This window comes from Maylandia zebra, linkage group LG3 (genome assembly GCF_041146795.1).
Source record: "Maylandia zebra isolate NMK-2024a linkage group LG3, Mzebra_GT3a, whole genome shotgun sequence".
Taxonomy (NCBI): domain Eukaryota; kingdom Metazoa; phylum Chordata; class Actinopteri; order Cichliformes; family Cichlidae; genus Maylandia; species Maylandia zebra.
The window spans coordinates 52,442,295-52,457,808 of record NC_135169.1 but is presented as its reverse complement, the minus strand read 5'-3'; the positions used below and the strand labels follow the sequence as shown (position 1 = coordinate 52,457,808).

General features: G+C 56.5%; 10 non-coding genes and 1 pseudogene across 10 annotated transcripts; all 11 read right to left on the bottom strand.

The window, feature by feature from the left end:
- Positions 1-848: 848 nt before the first annotated feature.
- On the bottom strand, positions 849-967 carry LOC143417580 (5S ribosomal RNA; annotated as a pseudogene).
- A 703-nt stretch (positions 968-1,670) lies between these two features.
- LOC143417223 (5S ribosomal RNA) lies at positions 1,671-1,789 on the bottom strand. The gene has a single exon (XR_013097440.1). It is a non-coding gene; the product is annotated as a 5S ribosomal RNA (ribosomal RNA).
- Positions 1,790-4,135: 2,346 nt separating this feature from the next.
- LOC143417222 (5S ribosomal RNA) lies at positions 4,136-4,254 on the bottom strand. The gene has a single exon (XR_013097439.1). It is a non-coding gene; the product is annotated as a 5S ribosomal RNA (ribosomal RNA).
- Positions 4,255-5,506: 1,252 nt separating this feature from the next.
- On the bottom strand, positions 5,507-5,625 carry LOC143417867 (5S ribosomal RNA). Its single transcript, XR_013098014.1, has one exon. It is a non-coding gene; the product is annotated as a 5S ribosomal RNA (ribosomal RNA).
- Positions 5,626-6,830: 1,205 nt separating this feature from the next.
- On the bottom strand, positions 6,831-6,949 carry LOC143417151 (5S ribosomal RNA). The gene has a single exon (XR_013097368.1). It is a non-coding gene; the product is annotated as a 5S ribosomal RNA (ribosomal RNA).
- Positions 6,950-8,162: 1,213 nt separating this feature from the next.
- Positions 8,163-8,281, bottom strand: LOC143417277 (5S ribosomal RNA). The gene has a single exon (XR_013097497.1). It is a non-coding gene; the product is annotated as a 5S ribosomal RNA (ribosomal RNA).
- Positions 8,282-9,376: 1,095 nt separating this feature from the next.
- Positions 9,377-9,495, bottom strand: LOC143417785 (5S ribosomal RNA). Its single transcript, XR_013097933.1, has one exon. It is a non-coding gene; the product is annotated as a 5S ribosomal RNA (ribosomal RNA).
- A 1,879-nt stretch (positions 9,496-11,374) lies between these two features.
- Positions 11,375-11,493, bottom strand: LOC143417866 (5S ribosomal RNA). The gene has a single exon (XR_013098013.1). It is a non-coding gene; the product is annotated as a 5S ribosomal RNA (ribosomal RNA).
- A 1,285-nt stretch (positions 11,494-12,778) lies between these two features.
- Positions 12,779-12,897, bottom strand: LOC143417150 (5S ribosomal RNA). The gene has a single exon (XR_013097367.1). It is a non-coding gene; the product is annotated as a 5S ribosomal RNA (ribosomal RNA).
- A 1,135-nt stretch (positions 12,898-14,032) lies between these two features.
- LOC143417392 (5S ribosomal RNA) lies at positions 14,033-14,151 on the bottom strand. The gene has a single exon (XR_013097613.1). It is a non-coding gene; the product is annotated as a 5S ribosomal RNA (ribosomal RNA).
- Positions 14,152-15,246: 1,095 nt separating this feature from the next.
- On the bottom strand, positions 15,247-15,365 carry LOC143417784 (5S ribosomal RNA). The gene has a single exon (XR_013097932.1). It is a non-coding gene; the product is annotated as a 5S ribosomal RNA (ribosomal RNA).
- Between the last annotated feature and the right edge of the window lie 149 nt (positions 15,366-15,514).

The following is a 15,514-nucleotide window of genomic DNA, read 5'->3' as shown; positions in this document are numbered from 1 at the left end:
GTGGCCTCAATAGCAACTAAGGCCCTGGTGTGGTGTAAGTGGTCTCAGCCAGTGCCACAGGCCCTGGTGTGGTGTAATTGGCCTCAATAGCAACTAAGGCCCTGGTGTTGTGTATGTGGCCTCAGCCAGCAGCCACAGGCCCTGGTGTGGTGTAAGTGGCCTCAGAAGTAAATAAGGCCCTGGTGTGGTGTAAGTGGCCTCAGCCAGCAGCACAGGGCCAGGTTTGGTGAAGATGGCCTTGGCCAGAAGCACAGGGTCTGGTGTGATATGAGTGGCCTGAGCAAGAGCCACAGGCCCTGGTGTGGTGTAAGTGGCCTCAGCCAGAAGCCACAGGCCCTGGTGTGGTGTAGGTGGCCTCAGCCAGCAGCCACAGGCCCTTGTGTGGTGTAAGTGGCCTCAGCCAGCAGCCACAGGCCCTGGTGTGGTGTAAGTGGCCTCAGCCAGCAGCCACAGGCCCTGGTGTGGTGTAAGTGGCCTCAGCCAGCAGCCACAGGCCCTGGTGTGGTGTAAGTGGCCTGAGCAAGAGCTACAGACCCTGGTGTGGTGTAATTGGCCTCAATAGCAACTAAGGCCCTGGTGTGGTGTAAGTGGCCTCAGCCAGCAGCCACAGGCCCTGGTGTGGTGTAAGTGGCCTCAGCCAGAGCCACAGGCCCTGATGTGGTGTAAGTGGCCCCAGCCGGTCACTCAGGCCCTGGTGTGGTGTAGGTGGCATCAGCTAGCAGCACAAGACATTGGAAAAGAGCCAAAAGCAATGTCGTTAATGTGCCCTCATTAATGGGCAGCTGCTTTTGGTCTTTTAATACACCCCTTCTCTGGATCAAAAGCGGTTCAATGACATGAAAATGAAAGGCTTACAGCACCAGGTAGTGCAAGGAAGTCTCCCATCCAAGTACTAACCAAGCCCAGCCCTGCTTAGCTTCTGAGATCAGACGAGGTCGGGCGTGCCCAGGGTGGTATGGCCGTAAGCTGCTGGCCCCAGCACAATGTCTCAATTTATGGATTCAAGTGATTAGGTGGCAAGTACCTGAAGTTACGAAGACAATCCTTTAACCATACCTGCATGTTTGCATAATACCCTAACCCAAAGGCTCAGTTTGGCATTTATCCAACAGCACAGGCCCTGGATTGTTGAAGATGGCCTCAGGAACCAGAACAGGGCCTGGTGTGTTGTACATGGCCACAGCTAGCAGCACAGGGCCTGGTTTGGTGAAGATGGCCTCGGCCAGAAGCACAGGGCCTGGTGTGATATGAGTGGCCTGAGCAAGAGCCACAGGCCCTGGTGTGGTGTAAGTGGCCTCAGCCAGCAGCCACAGGCCCTGGTGTGGTGTAAGTGGCCTCAGCCAGCAGCCACAGGCCCTGGTGTGGTGTAAGTGGCCTCAGCCAGCAGCCACAGCCCTGGTGTGGTGTAAGTGGCCTCAGCCAGCAGCCACAGGCCCTGGTGTGGTGTAAGTGGCCTCAGCCAGAGCCACAGGCCCTGATGTGGTGTAAGTGGCCCCAGCCGGTCACTCAGGCCCTGGTGTGGTGTAGGTGGCATCAGCTAGCAGCACAAGACATTGGAAAACAGCCAAAAGCAATGTCGTTAATGTGCCCTCATCAATGGGCAGCTGCTTTTGGTCTTTTAATACACCCCTTCTCTGGATCAAAAGCGGTTCAATGACATGAAAAAGAAAGGCTTACAGCACGAGGTATTCCCAGGCAGTCTCCCATCCAAGTACTAACCAAGCCCAGCCCTGCTTAGCTTCCGAGATCAGACGAGGTCGGGCGTGCTCAGGGTGGTATGGCCGTAAGCTGCTGGCCCCAGCACAATGTCTCAATTTATGGATTCAACTGATTAGGTGGCAAGTACCTGAAGTTACGAAGACAATCCTATAACCATACCTGCATGTTTGCATAATACCCTAACCCAAAGGCTCAGTTTGGCATTTATCTAACAGCACAGGCCCTGGATTGTTGAACATGGCCTCTGCAACCAGCACAGGGCCTGGTGTGTTGTACATGGTCACAGCAAGCAGCACAGGGCCAGGTTTGGTGAAGATGGCCTCGGCCAGAAGCACAGGGTCTGGTGTGATATGAGTGGCCTGAACAAGAGCCACAGGCCCTGGTGTGGTGTAAGTGGCCTCAGCCAGAAGCCACAGGCACTGGTGTGGTGTAAGTGGCCTCAGCCAGCAGCCACAGGCCCTGGTGTGGTGTAAGTGACCTCAGCCAGCAGCCACAGGCCCTGGTGTGGTGTAAGTGGCCTCAGCCAGCAGCCACAGGTCCTGGTGTGGTGTAAGTGGCCTCAGCCAGAGCCACAGGCCCTGGTGTGGTGTAAGTGGCCTCAGCCAGTGCCACAGGCCCTGGTGTGGTGTAAGTGGCCTGAGCAAGAGCCACAGACCCTGGTGTGGTGTAATTGGCCTCAATAGCAACTAATGCCCTGGTGTGGTGTAGGTGGCCTCAGCCAGCAGCCACAGGCCCTGGTGTGGTGTAAGTGGCCTCAATAGCAACTAATGCCCTGATGTGGTGTAAGTGGCCTCAGCCAGCAGCCACAGGCCCTGGTGTGGTGTAAGTGGCCTGACCAAGAGCCACAGACCCTGGTGTGGTGTAATTGGCCTCAATAGCAACTAAGGCCCTGGTGTGGTGTAGGTGGCCTCAGCCAGCAGCCACAGGCCCTGGTGTGGTGTAAGTGGCCTCAGCCAGCAGCCACAGGCCCTGGTGTGGTGTAAGTGGCCTCAGCCAGTGCCACAGGCCCTGGTGTGGTGTAAGTGGCCTGAGCAAGAGCCACAGACCCTGGTGTGGTGTAATTGGCCTCAATAGCAACTAATGCCCTGGTGTGGTGTAGGTGGCCTCAGCCAGCAGCCACAGGCCCTGGTGTGGTGTAAGTGGCCTCAGCCAGTGCCACAGGCCCTGGTGTGGTGTAAGTGGCCTGAGCAAGAGTCACAGACCCTGGTGTGGTGTAATTGGCCTCAATAGCAACTAATGCCCTGGTGTTGTGTAGGTGGCCTCAGCCAGCAGCCACAGGCCCTGGTGTGGTGTAAGTGGCCTCAGCCAGTGCCACAGGCCCTGGTGTGGTGTAAGTGGCCTCAATAGCAACTAATGCCCTGGTGTGGTGTAAGTGGCCTCAGCCAGCAGCCACAGGCCCTGGTGTGGTGTAGGTGGCCTCAATAGCAACTAAGGCCCTGGTGTGGTGTAGGTGGCCTCAGCCAGCAGCCACAGGCCCTGGTGTGGTGTAAGTGGCCTCAGAAGCAAATAAGGCCGTGGTGTGGTGTAAGTGGCCTCAGCCAGAGCCACAGGCCCTGGTGTGGTGTAAGTGGCCTCAATAACAACTAAGGCCCTGGTGTGGTGTAAGTGGCCTCAGCCAGCAGCCACAGGCCTTGGTGTGGTGTAAGTCGCCTCATCCAGCAGCCACAGGCCCTGGTGTGGTGTAAGTGGCCTCAGCCAGAGCCACAGGCCCTGGTGTGGTGTAATTGGCCTCAATAGCAACTAAGGCCCTGGTGTGGTGTAAGTGGTCTCAGCCAGTGCCACAGGCCCTGGTGTGGTGTAATTGGCCTCAATAGCAACTAAGGCCCTGGTGTTGTGTATGTGGCCTCAGCCAGCAGCCACAGGCCCTGGTGTGGTGTAAGTGGCCTCAGAAGTAAATAAGGCCCTGGTGTGGTGTAAGTGGCCTCAGCCAGCAGCACAGGGCCAGGTTTGGTGAAGATGGCCTTGGCCAGAAGCACAGGGTCTGGTGTGATATGAGTGGCCTGAGCAAGAGCCACAGGCCCTGGTGTGGTGTAAGTGGCCTCAGCCAGAAGCCACAGGCCCTGGTGTGGTGTAGGTGGCCTCAGCCAGCAGCCACAGGCCCTTGTGTGGTGTAAGTGGCCTCAGCCAGCAGCCACAGGCCCTGGTGTGGTGTAAGTGGCCTCAGCCAGCAGCCACAGGCCCTGGTGTGGTGTAAGTGGCCTCAGCCAGCAGCCACAGGCCCTGATGTGGTGTAAGTGGCCCCAGCCGGTCACTCAGGCCCTGGTGTGGTGTAGGTGGCATCAGCTAGCAGCACAAGACATTGGAAAAGAGCCAAAAGCAATGTCGTTAATGTGCCCTCATTAATGGGCAGCTGCTTTTGGTCTTTTAATACACCCCTTCTCTGGATCAAAAGCGGTTCAATGACATGAAAAAGAAAGGCTTACAGCACGAGGTATTCCCAGGCAGTCTCCCATCCAAGTACTAACCAAGCCCAGCCCTGCTTAGCTTCCGAGATCAGACGAGGTCGGGCGTGCTCAGGGTGGTATGGCCGTAAGCTGCTGGCCCCAGCACAATGTCTCAATTTATGGATTCAACTGATTAGGTGGCAAGTACCTGAAGTTACAAAGACAATCCTATAACCATACCTGCATGTTTGCATAATACCCTAACCCAAAGGCTCAGTTTAGCATTTATCCAACAGCACAGGCCCTGGATTGTTGAAGATGGCCTCAGGAACCAGAACAGGGCCTGGTGTGTTGTACATGGCCACAGCTAGCAGCACAGGGCCTGGTTTGGTGAAGATGGCCTCGGCCAGAAGCACAGGGCCTGGTGTGATATGAGTGGCCTGAGCAAGAGCCACAGGCCCTGGTGTGGTGTAAGTGGCCTGAGCAAGAGCCACAGGCCCTGGTGTGGAGTAAGTGGCCTCAGCCAGCAGCCACAGGCCCTGGTGTGGTGTAAGTGGCCTCAGCCAGCAGCCACAGGCCCTGGTGTGGTGTAAGTGGCCTCAATAGCAACTAAGGCCCTGGTGTGGTGTAAGTGGCCTCAGCCAGCAGCCACAGGCCTTGGTGTGGTGTAAGTCACCTCATCCAGCAGCCACAGGCCCTGGTGTGGTGTAAGTGGCCTCAGCCAGCAGCCACAGGCCCTGGTGTGGTGTAAGTGGCCTCAGCCAGTGCCAGAGGCCCTGGTGTGGTGTAATTGGCCTCAATAGCAACTAAGGCCCTGGTGTGGTGTATGTGGCCTCAGCCAGCAGCCACAGGCCCTGGTGTGGTGTAAGTGGCCTCAGAAGCAAATAAGGCCGTGGTGTGGTGTAAGTGGCCTCAGCCAGAGCCACAGGCCCTGGTGTGGTGTAAGTGGTCTCAGCCAGCAGCCACAGGCCCTGGTGTGGTGTAGGTGGCCTCAGCCAGCAGCCACAGGCCCTTGTGTGGTGTAAGTGGCCTCAGCCAGCAGCCACAGGCCCTGGTGTGGTGTAAGTGGCCTGAGCAAGAGCCACAGACCCTGGTGTGGTGTAATTGGCCTCAATAGCAACTAAGGCCCTGGTGTGGTGTAGGTGGCCTCAGCCAGCAGCCACAGGCCTTGGTGTGGTGTAAGTGGCCTCAGCCAGAGCCACAGGCCCTGATGTGGTGTAAGTGGCCCCAGCCGGTCACTCAGGCCCTGGTGTGGTGTAGGTGGCATCAGCTAGCAGCACAAGACATTGGAAAAGAGCCAAAAGCAATGTCGTTAATGTGCCCTCATTAATGGGCAGCTGCTTTTGGTCTTTTAATACACCCCTTCTCTGGATCAAAAGCGGTTCAATGACATGAAAATGAAAGGCTTACAGCACCAGGTATTCCAAGGAAGTCTCCCATCCAAGTACTAACCAAGCCCAGCCCTGCTTAGCTTCCGAGATCAGATGAGGTCGGGCGTGCTCAGGGTGGTATGGCCGTAAGCTGCTGGCCCCAGCACAATGTCTCAATTTATGGATTCAACTGATTAGGTGGCAAGTACCTGAAGTTACGAAGACAATCCTATAACCATACCTGCATGTTTGCATAATACCCTAGGCTCAGTTTGGCATTTATCTAACAGCACAGGCCCTGGATTGTTGAAGATGGCCTCTGGAACCAGCACAGGGCCAGGTTTGGTGAAGATGGTCTCGGCCAGAAGCACAGGGTCTGGTGTGATATGAGTGGCCTGAGCAAGAGCCACAGGCCCTGGTGTGGTGTAGGTGGCCTCAGCCAGCAGCCACAGGCCCTTGTGTGGTGTAAGTGGCCTCAGCCAGAAGCCACAGGCCCTGGTGTGGTGTAAGTGGCCTCAGCCAGTGCCACAGGCCCTGGTGTGGTGTAATTGGCCTCAATAGCAACTAAGGCCCTGGTGTGGTGTAAGTGGCCTCAGAAGCAAATAAGGCCCTGGTGTGGTGTAAGTGGCCTCAATAGCAACTAAGGCCCTGGTGTGGTGTAAGTGGCCACAGCAAGCAGCACTGGGCCAGGTTTGGTGAAGATGGCCTTGGCCAGAAGCACAGGGTCTGGTGTGATATGAGTGGCCTGAGCAAGAGCCACAGGCCCTGGTGTGGTGTAAGTGGCCTCAGCCAGAAGCCACAGGCCCTGGTGTGGTGTAGGTGGCCTCAGCCAGCAGCCACAGGCCCTTGTGTGGTGTAAGTGGCCTCAGCCAGCAGCCACAGGCCCTGGTGTGGTGTAAGTGGCCTCAGCCAGCAGCCACAGGCCCTGGTGTGGTGTAAGTGGCCTCAGCCAGCAGCCACAGGCCCTGGTGTGGTGTAAGTGGCCTGAGCAAGAGCCACAGACCCTGGTGTGGTGTAATTGGCCTCAATAGCAACTAAGGCCCTGGTGTGGTGTAGGTGGCCTCAGCCAGCAGCCACAGGCCCTGGTGTGGTGTAAGTGGCCTCAGCCAGCAGCCACAGGCCCTGGTGTGGTGTAAGTGGCCTCAGCCAGAGCCACAGGCCCTGATGTGGTGTAAGTGGCCCCAGCCGGTCACTCAGGCCCTGGTGTGGTGTAGGTGGCATCAGCTAGCAGCACAAGACATTGGAAAACAGCCAAAAGCAATGTCGTTAATGTGCCCTCATTAATGGGCAGCTGCTTTTGGTCTTTTAATACACACCTTCTCTGGATCAAAAGCGGTTCAATGACATGAAAATGAAAGGCTTACAGCACCAGGTATTCCAAGGAAGTCTCCCATCCAAGTACTAACCAAGCCCAGCCCTGCTTAGCTTCCGAGATCAGACGAGGTCGGGCGTGCTCAGGGTGGTATGGCCGTAAGCTGCTGGCCCCAGCAAAATGTCTCAATTTATGGATTCAACTGATTAGGTGGCAAGTACCTGAAGTTACGAAGACAATCCTATAACCATACCTGCATGTTTGCATAATACCCTAACCCAAAGGCTCAGTTTAGCATTTATCCAACAGCACAGGCCCTGGATTGTTGAAGATGGCCTCAGGAACCAGAACAGGGCCTGGTGTGTTGTACATGGCCACAGCTAGCAGCACAGGGCCTGGTTTGGTGAAGATGGCCTTGGCCAGAAGCACAGGGTCTGGTGTGATATGAGTGGCCTGAGCAAGAGCCACAGGCCCTGGTGTGGAGTAAGTGGCCTGAGCAAGAGCCACAGGCCCTGGTGTGGTGTAATTGGCCTCAATAGCAACTAAGGCCCTGGTGTGGTGTATGTGGCCTCAGCCAGCAGCCACAGGCCCTGGTGTGGTGTAAGTGGCCTCAGAAGCAAATAAGGCCCTGGTGTGGTGTATGTGGCCTCAGCCAGGAGCCACAGGCCCTGGTGTGGTGTAAGTGGCCTCAATAGCAACTAAGGCCCTGGTGTGGTGTAAGTGGCCTCAGCCAGCAGCCACAGGCCCTGGTGTGGTGTATGTGGCCTCAGCCAGCAGCCACAGGCCCTGGTGTGGTGTAAGTGGCCTCAGCCAGCAGCCACAGGCCCTGGTGTGGTGTAAGTGGCCTCAATAGCAACTAAGGCCCTGGTGTGGTGTAGGTGGCCTCAGCCAGCAGCCACAGGCCCTGGTGTGGTGTAAGTGGCCTCAGCCAGCAGCCACAGGCCCTTGTGTGGTGTAAGTGGCCTCAGCCAGCAGCCACAGGCCCTGGTGTGGTGTAAGTGGCCTCATCCAGCAGCCACAGGCCCTGGTGTGGTGTAAGTGGCCTGAGCAAGAGCCACAGACCCTGGTGTGGTGTAATTGGCCTCAATAGCAACTAAGGCCCTGGTGTGGTGTAGGTGGCCTCAGCCAGCAGCCACAGGCCCTGGTGTGGTGTAAGTGGCCTCAGCCAGCAGCCACAGGCCCTGATGTGGTGTAAGTGGCCCCAGCCGGTCACTCAGGCCCTGGTGTGGTGTAGGTGGCATCAGCTAGCAGCACAAGACATTGGAAAAGAGCCAAAAGCAATGTCGTTAATGTGCCCTCATTAATGGGCAGCTGCTTTTGGTCTTTTAATACACCCCTTCTCTGGATCAAAAGCGGTTCAATGACATGAAAATGAAAGGCTTACAGCACCAGGTATTCCCAGGCAGTCTCCCATCCAAGTACTAACCAGGCCCAGCCCTGCTTAGCTTCCGAGATCAGACGAGGTCAGGCGTGCTCAGGGTGGTATGGCCGTAAGTTGCTGGCCCCAGCACAATGTCTCAATTTATGGATTCAACTGATTAGGTGGCAAGTACCTGAAGTTACGAAGACAATCCTTTAACCATACCTGCATGTTTGCATAATACCCTAACCCAAAGGCTCAGTTTAGCATTTATCTAACAGCACAGGCCCTGGATTGTTGAAGATGGCCTCAGGAACCAGCACAGGGCCTGGTGTGTTGTACATGGCCACAGCTAGCAGCACAGGGCCTGGTTTGGTGAAGATGGCCTCGGCCAGAAGCGCAGGGCCTGGTGTGATGTGAGTGGCCTGAGCAAGAGCCACAGGCCCTGGTGTGGTGTAAGTGGCCTCAGCCAGAAGCCACAGGCACTGGTGTGGTGTAAGTGGCCTCAGCCAGCAGCCACAGGCCCTGGTGTGGTGTAAGTGGCCTCAGCCAGCAGCCACAGGCCCTGGTGTGGTGTAAGTGGCCTCAGCCAGCAGCCACAGGCCCTGGTGTGGTGTAAGTGGCCTCAGCCAGAGCCACAGGCCCTGGTGTGGTGTAAGTGGCCTCAGCCAGTGCCACAGGCCCTGGTGTGGTGTAATTGGCCTCAATCGCAACTAATGCCCTGGTGTGGTGTAGGTGGCCTCAGCCAGCAGCCACAGGCCCTGGTGTGGTGTAAGTGGCCTCAATAGCAACTAATGCCCTGGTGTGGTGTAAGTGGCCTCAGCCAGTGCCACAGGCCCTGGTGTGGTGTAAGTGGCCTGAGCAAGAGCCACAGACCCTGGTGTGGTGTAATTGGCCTCAATAGCAACTAAGGCCCTGGTGTGGTGTAGGTGGCCTCAGCCAGCAGCCACAGGCCCTGGTGTGGTGTAAGTGGCCTCAGCCAGCAGCCACAGGCCCTGGTGTGGTGTAAGTGGCCTCAGCCAGCAGCCACAGGCCCTGATGTGGTGTAAGTGGCCCCAGCCGGTCACTCAGGCCCTGGTGTGGTGTAGGTGGCATCAGCTAGCAGCACAAGACATTGGAAAACAGCCAAAAGCAATGTCGTTAATGTGCCCTCATTAATGGGCAGCTGCTTTTGGTCTTTTAATACACCCCTTCTCTGGATCAAAAGCGGTTCAATGACATGAAAATGAAAGGCTTACAGCACCAGGTATTCCCAGGCAGTCTCCCATCCAAGTACTAACCAAGCCCAGCCCTGCTTAGCTTCCGAGATCAGACGAGGTCGGGCGTGCTCAGGGTGGTATGGCCGTAAGCTGCTGGCCCCAGCACAATGTCTCAATTTATGGATTCAACTGATTAGGTGGCAAGTACCTGAAGTTACGAAGACAATCCTTTAACCATACCTGCATGTTTGCATAATACCCTAACCCAAAGGCTCAGTTTAGCATTTATCTAACAGCACAGGCCCTGGATTGTTGAAGATGGCCTCAGGAACCAGCACAGGGCCTGGTGTGTTGTACATGGCCACAGCTAGCAGCACAGGGCCTGGTTTGGTGAAGATGGCCTCGGCCAGAAGCGCAGGGCCTTGTCTGATGTTAGTGGCCTGAGCAAGAGCCACAGGCCCTGGTGTGGTGTAAGTGGCCTCAGCCAGAAGCCACAGGCACTGGTGTGGTGTAAGTGCCCTCAGCCAGCAGCCACAGGCCCTGGTGTGGTGTAAGTGGCCTCAGCCAGCAGCCACAGGCCCTGGTGTGGTGTAAGTGGCCTCAGCCAGCAGCCACAGGCCCTGGTGTGGTGTAAGTGGCCTCAGCCAGTGCCACAGGCCCTGGTGTGGTGTAAGTGGCCTGAGCAAGAGTCACAGACCCTGGTGTGGTGTAATTGGCCTCAATAGCAACTAAGGCCCTGGTGTGGTGTAAGTGGCCTCAGCCAGAAGCCACAGGCACTGGTGTGGTGTAAGTGGCCTCAGCCAGCAGCCACAGGCCCTGGTGTGGTGTAAGTAGCCTCAGCCAGAGCCACAGGCCCTGGTGTGGTGTAAGTAGCCTCAGCCAGTGCCACAGGCCCTGGTGTGGTGTAAGTGGCCTGAGCAAGAGCCACAGACCCTGGTGTGGTGTAATTGGCCTCAATAGCAACTAATGCTCTGGTGTGGTGTAGGTGGCCTCAGCCAGCAGCCACAGGCCCTGGTGTGGTGTAAGTGGCCTCAATAGCAACTAAGGCCCTGGTGTGGTGTAAGTGGCCTCAGCCAGTGCCACAGGCCCTGGTGTGGTGTAATTGGCCTCAATAGCAACTAATGCCCTGGTGTGGTGTAAGTGGCCTCAGCCAGCAGCCACAGGCTCTGGTGTGGTGTAAGTGGCCTGAGCAAGAGCCACAGACCCTGGTGTGGGGTAATTGGCCTCAATAGCAACTAAGGCCCTGGTGTGGTGTAGGTGGCCTCAGCCAGCAGCCACAGGCCCTGGTGTGGTGTAAGTGGCCTCAGCCAGCAGCCACAGGCCCTGGTGTGGTGTAAGTGGCCTCAGAAGCAAATAAGGCCGTGGTGTGTTGTATGTGGCCTCAGCCAGCAGCCACAGGCCCTGGTGTGGTGTAAGTGGCCTCAATAGCAACTAAGGCCCTGGTGTGGTGTAAGTGGCCTCAGCCAGCAGCCACAGGCCTTGGTGTGGTGTAAGTCGCCTCATCCAGCAGCCACAGGCCCTGGTGTGGTGTAAGTGGCCTCAGCCAGAGCCACAGGCCCTGGTGTGGTGTAATTGGCCTCAATAGCAACTAATGCCCTGGTGTGGTGTAAGTGGCCTCAGCCAGCAGCCACAGGCCCTGGTGTGGTGTAAGTGGCCTCAGCCAGCAGCCACAGGCCCTGATGTGGTGTAAGTGGCCGCAGCCGGTCACTCAGGCCCTGGTGTGGTGTAGGTGGCCTCAGCCAGCAGCCACAGGCCTTGGTGTGGTGTAAGTCGCCTCATCCAGCAAATACAGGCCCTGGTGTGGTGTAAGTGGCCTCAGCCAGAGCCACAGGCCCTGATGTGGTGTAAGTGGCCCCAGCCGGTCACTCAGGCCCTGGTGTGGTGTAGGTGGCATCAGCTAGCAGCACAAGACATTGGAAAACAGCCAAAAGCAATGTCGTTAATGTGCCCTCATCAATGGGCAGCTGCTTTTGGTCTTTTAATACACCCCTTCTCTGGATCAAAAGCGGTTCAATGACATGAAAATGAAAGGCTTACAGCACCAGGTATTCCAAGGAAGTCTCCCATCCAAGTACTAACCAAGCCCAGCCCTGCTTAGCTTCCGAGATCAGATGAGGTCGGGCGTGCTCAGGGTGGTATGGCCGTAAGCTGCTGGCCCCAGCACAATGTCTCAATTTATGGATTCAACTGATTAGGTGGCAAGTACCTGAAGTTACGAAGACAATCCTATAACCATACCTGCATGTTTGCATAATACCCTAGGCTCAGTTTGGCATTTATCTAACAGCACAGGCCCTGGATTGTTGAAGATGGCCTCTGGAATCAGCACAGGGCCTGGTGTGTTGTACATGGCCACAGCAAGCAGCACAGGGCCAGGTTTGGTGAAGATGGTCTCGGCCAGAAGCACAGGGTCTGGTGTGATATGAGTGGCCTGAGCAAGAGCCACAGGCCCTGGTGTGGTGTAGGTGGCCTCAGCCAGCAGCCACAGGCCCTTGTGTGGTGTAAGTGGCCTCAGCCAGAACCCACAGGCCCTGGTGTGGTGTAAGTGGCCTCAGCCAGTGCCACAGGCCCTGGTGTGGTGTAATTGGCCTCAATAGCAACTAAGGCCCTGGTGTTGTGTATGTGGCCTCAGCCAGCAGCCACAGGCCCTGGTGTGGTGTAAGTGGCCTCAGAAGCAAATAAGGCCCTGGTGTGGTGTAAGTGGCCTCAGCCAGCAGCACAAGGCCTGGTGTGTTGTACATGGCCACAGCAAGCAGCACTGGGCCAGGTTTGGTGAAGATGGCCTTGGCCAGAAGCACAGGGTCTGGTGTGATATGAGTGGCCTGAGCAAGAGCCACAGGCCCTGGTGTGGTGTAAGTGGCCTCAGCCAGAAGCCAAAGGCCCTGGTGTGGTGTAGGTGGCCTCAGCCAGCAGCCACAGGCCCTTGTGTGGTGTAAGAGGCCTCAGCCAGCAGCCACAGGCCCTAGTGTGGTGTAAGTGGCCTCAGCCAGCAGCCACAGGCCCTGGTGTGGTGTAAGTGGCCTCAGCCAGCAGCCACAGGCCCTGGTGTGGTGTAAGTGGCCTGAGCAAGAGCCACAGACCCTGGTGTGGTGTAATTGGCCTCAATAGCAACTAAGGCCCTGGTGTGGTGTAGGTGGCCTCAGCCAGCAGCCACAGGCCCTGGTGTGGTGTAAGTGGCCTCAGCCAGCAGCCACAGGCCCTGGTGTGGTGTAAGTGGCCTCAGCCAGAGCCACAGGCCCTGATGTGGTGTAAGTGGCCCCAGCCGGTCACTCAGGCCCTGGTGTGGTGTAGGTGGCATCAGCTAGCAGCACAAGACATTGGAAAACAGCCAAAAGCAATGTCGTTAATGTGCCCTCATTAATGGGCAGCTGCTTTTGGTCTTTTAATACACACCTTCTCTGGATCAAAAGCGGTTCAATGACATGAAAATGAAAGGCTTACAGCACCAGGTATTCCAAGGAAGTCTCCCATCCAAGTACTAACCAAGCCCAGCCCTGCTTAGCTTCCGAGATCAGACGAGGTCGGGCGTGCTCAGGGTGGTATGGCCGTAAGCTGCTGGCCCCAGCACAATGTCTCAATTTATGGATTCAACTGATTAGGTGGCAAGTACCTGAAGTTACGAAGACAATCCTATAACCATACCTGCATGTTTGCATAATACCCTAACCCAAAGGCTCAGTTTAGCATTTATCCAACAGCACAGGCCCTGGATTGTTGAAGATGGCCTCAGGAACCAGAACAGGGCCTGGTGTGTTGTACATGGCCACAGCTAGCAGCACAGGGCCTGGTTTGGTGAAGATGGCCTTGGCCAGAAGCACAGGGTCTGGTGTGATATGAGTGGCCTGAGCAAGAGCCACAGGCCCTGGTGTGGAGTAAGTGGCCTGAGCAAGAGCCACAGGCCCTGGTGTGATGTAATTGGCCTCAATAGCAACTAAGGCCCTGGTGTGGTGTATGTGGCCTCAGCCAGGAGCCACAGGCCCTGGTGTGGTGTAAGTGGCCTCAATAGCAACTAAGGCCCTGGTGTGGTGTAAGTGGCCTCAGCCAGCAGCCACAGGCCCTGGTGTGGTGTATGTGGCCTCAGCCAGCAGCCACAGGCCCTGGTGTGGTGTAAGTGGCCTCAGCCAGCAGCCACAGGCCCTGGTGTGGTGTAAGTGGCCTCAATAGCAACTAAGGCCCTGGTGTGGTGTAGGTGGCCTCAGCCAGCAGCCACAGGCCCTGGTGTGGTGTAAGTGGCCTCAGCCAGCAGCCACAGGCCCTTGTGTGGTGTAAGTGGCCTCAGCCAGCAGCCACAGGCCCTGGTGTGGTGTAAGTGGCCTCATCCAGCAGCCACAGGCCCTGGTGTGGTGTAAGTGGCCTGAGCAAGAGCCACAGACCCTGGTGTGGTGTAATTGGCCTCAATAGCAACTAAGGCCCTGGTGTGGTGTAGGTGGCCTCAGCCAGCAGCCACAGGCCCTGGTGTGGTGTAAGTGGCCTCAGCCAGCAGCCACAGGCCCTGATGTGGTGTAAGTGGCCCCAGCCGGTCACTCAGGCCCTGGTGTGGTGTAGGTGGCATCAGCTAGCAGCACAAGACATTGGAAAAGAGCCAAAAGCAATGTCGTTAATGTGCCCTCATTAATGGGCAGCTGCTTTTGGTCTTTTAATACACCCCTTCTCTGGATCAAAAGCGGTTCAATGACATGAAAATGAAAGGCTTACAGCACCAGGTATTCCCAGGCAGTCTCCCATCCAAGTACTAACCAAGCCCAGCCCTGCTTAGCTTCCGAGATCAGACGAGGTCAGGCGTGCTCAGGGTGGTATGGCCGTAAGTTGCTGGCCCCAGCACAATGTCTCAATTTATGGATTCAACTGATTAGGTGGCAAGTACCTGAAGTTACGAAGACAATCCTTTAACCATACCTGCATGTTTGCATAATACCCTAACCCAAAGGCTCAGTTTAGCATTTATCTAACAGCACAGGCCCTGGATTGTTGAAGATGGCCTCAGGAACCAGCACAGGGCCTGGTGTGTTGTACATGGCCACAGCTAGCAGCACAGGGCCTGGTTTGGTGAAGATGGCCTCGGCCAGAAGCGCAGGGTCTGGTGTGATGTGAGTGGCCTGAGCAAGAGCCACAGGCCCTGGTGTGGTGTAAGTGGCCTCAGCCAGAAGCCACAGGCACTGGTGTGGTGTAAGTGGCCTCAGCCAGCAGCCACAGGCCCTGGTGTGGTGTAAGTGGCCTCAGCCAGCAGCCACAGGCCCTGGTGTGGTGTAAGTGGCCTCAGCCAGCAGCCACAGGCCCTGGTGTGGTGTAAGTGGCCTCAGCCAGAGCCACAGGCCCTGGTGTGGTGTAAGTGGCCTCAGCCAGTGCCACAGGCCCTGGTGTGGTGTAATTGGCCTCAATCGCAACTAATGCCCTGGTGTGGTGTAGGTGGCCTCAGCCAGCAGCCAAAGGCCCTGGTGTGGTGTAAGTGGCCTCAATAGCAACTAATGCCCTGGTGTGGTGTAAGTGGCCTCAGCCAGTGCCACAGGCCCTGGTGTGGTGTAAGTGGCCTGAGCAAGAGCCACAGACCCTGGTGTGGTGTAATTGGCCTCAATAGCAACTAAGGCCCTGGTGTGGTGTAGGTGGCCTCAGCCAGCAGCCACAGGCCCTGGTGTGGTGTAAGTGGCCTCAGCCAGCAGCCACAGGCCCTGGTGTGGTGTAAGTGGCCTCAGCCAGCAGCCACAGGCCCTGATGTGGTGTAAGTGGCCCCAGCCGGTCACTCAGGCCCTGGTGTGGTGTAGGTGGCATCAGCTAGCAGCACAAGACATTGGAAAACAGCCAAAAGCAATGTCGTTAATGTGCCCTCATTAATGGGCAGCTGCTTTTGGTCTTTTAATACACCCCTTCTCTGGATCAAAAGCGGTTCAATGACATGAAAATGAAAGGCTTACAGCACCAGGTATTCCCAGGCAGTCTCCCATCCAAGTACTAACCAAGCCCAGCCCTGCTTAGCTTCCGAGATCAGACGAGGTCGGGCGTGCTCAGGGTGGTATGGCCGTAAGCTGCTGGCCCCAGCACAATGTCTCAATTTATGGATTCAACTGATTAGGTGGCAAGTACCTGAAGTTACGAAGACAATCCTTTAACCATACCTGCATGTTTGCATAATACCCTAACCCAAAGGCTCAGTTTAGCATTTATCTAACAGCACA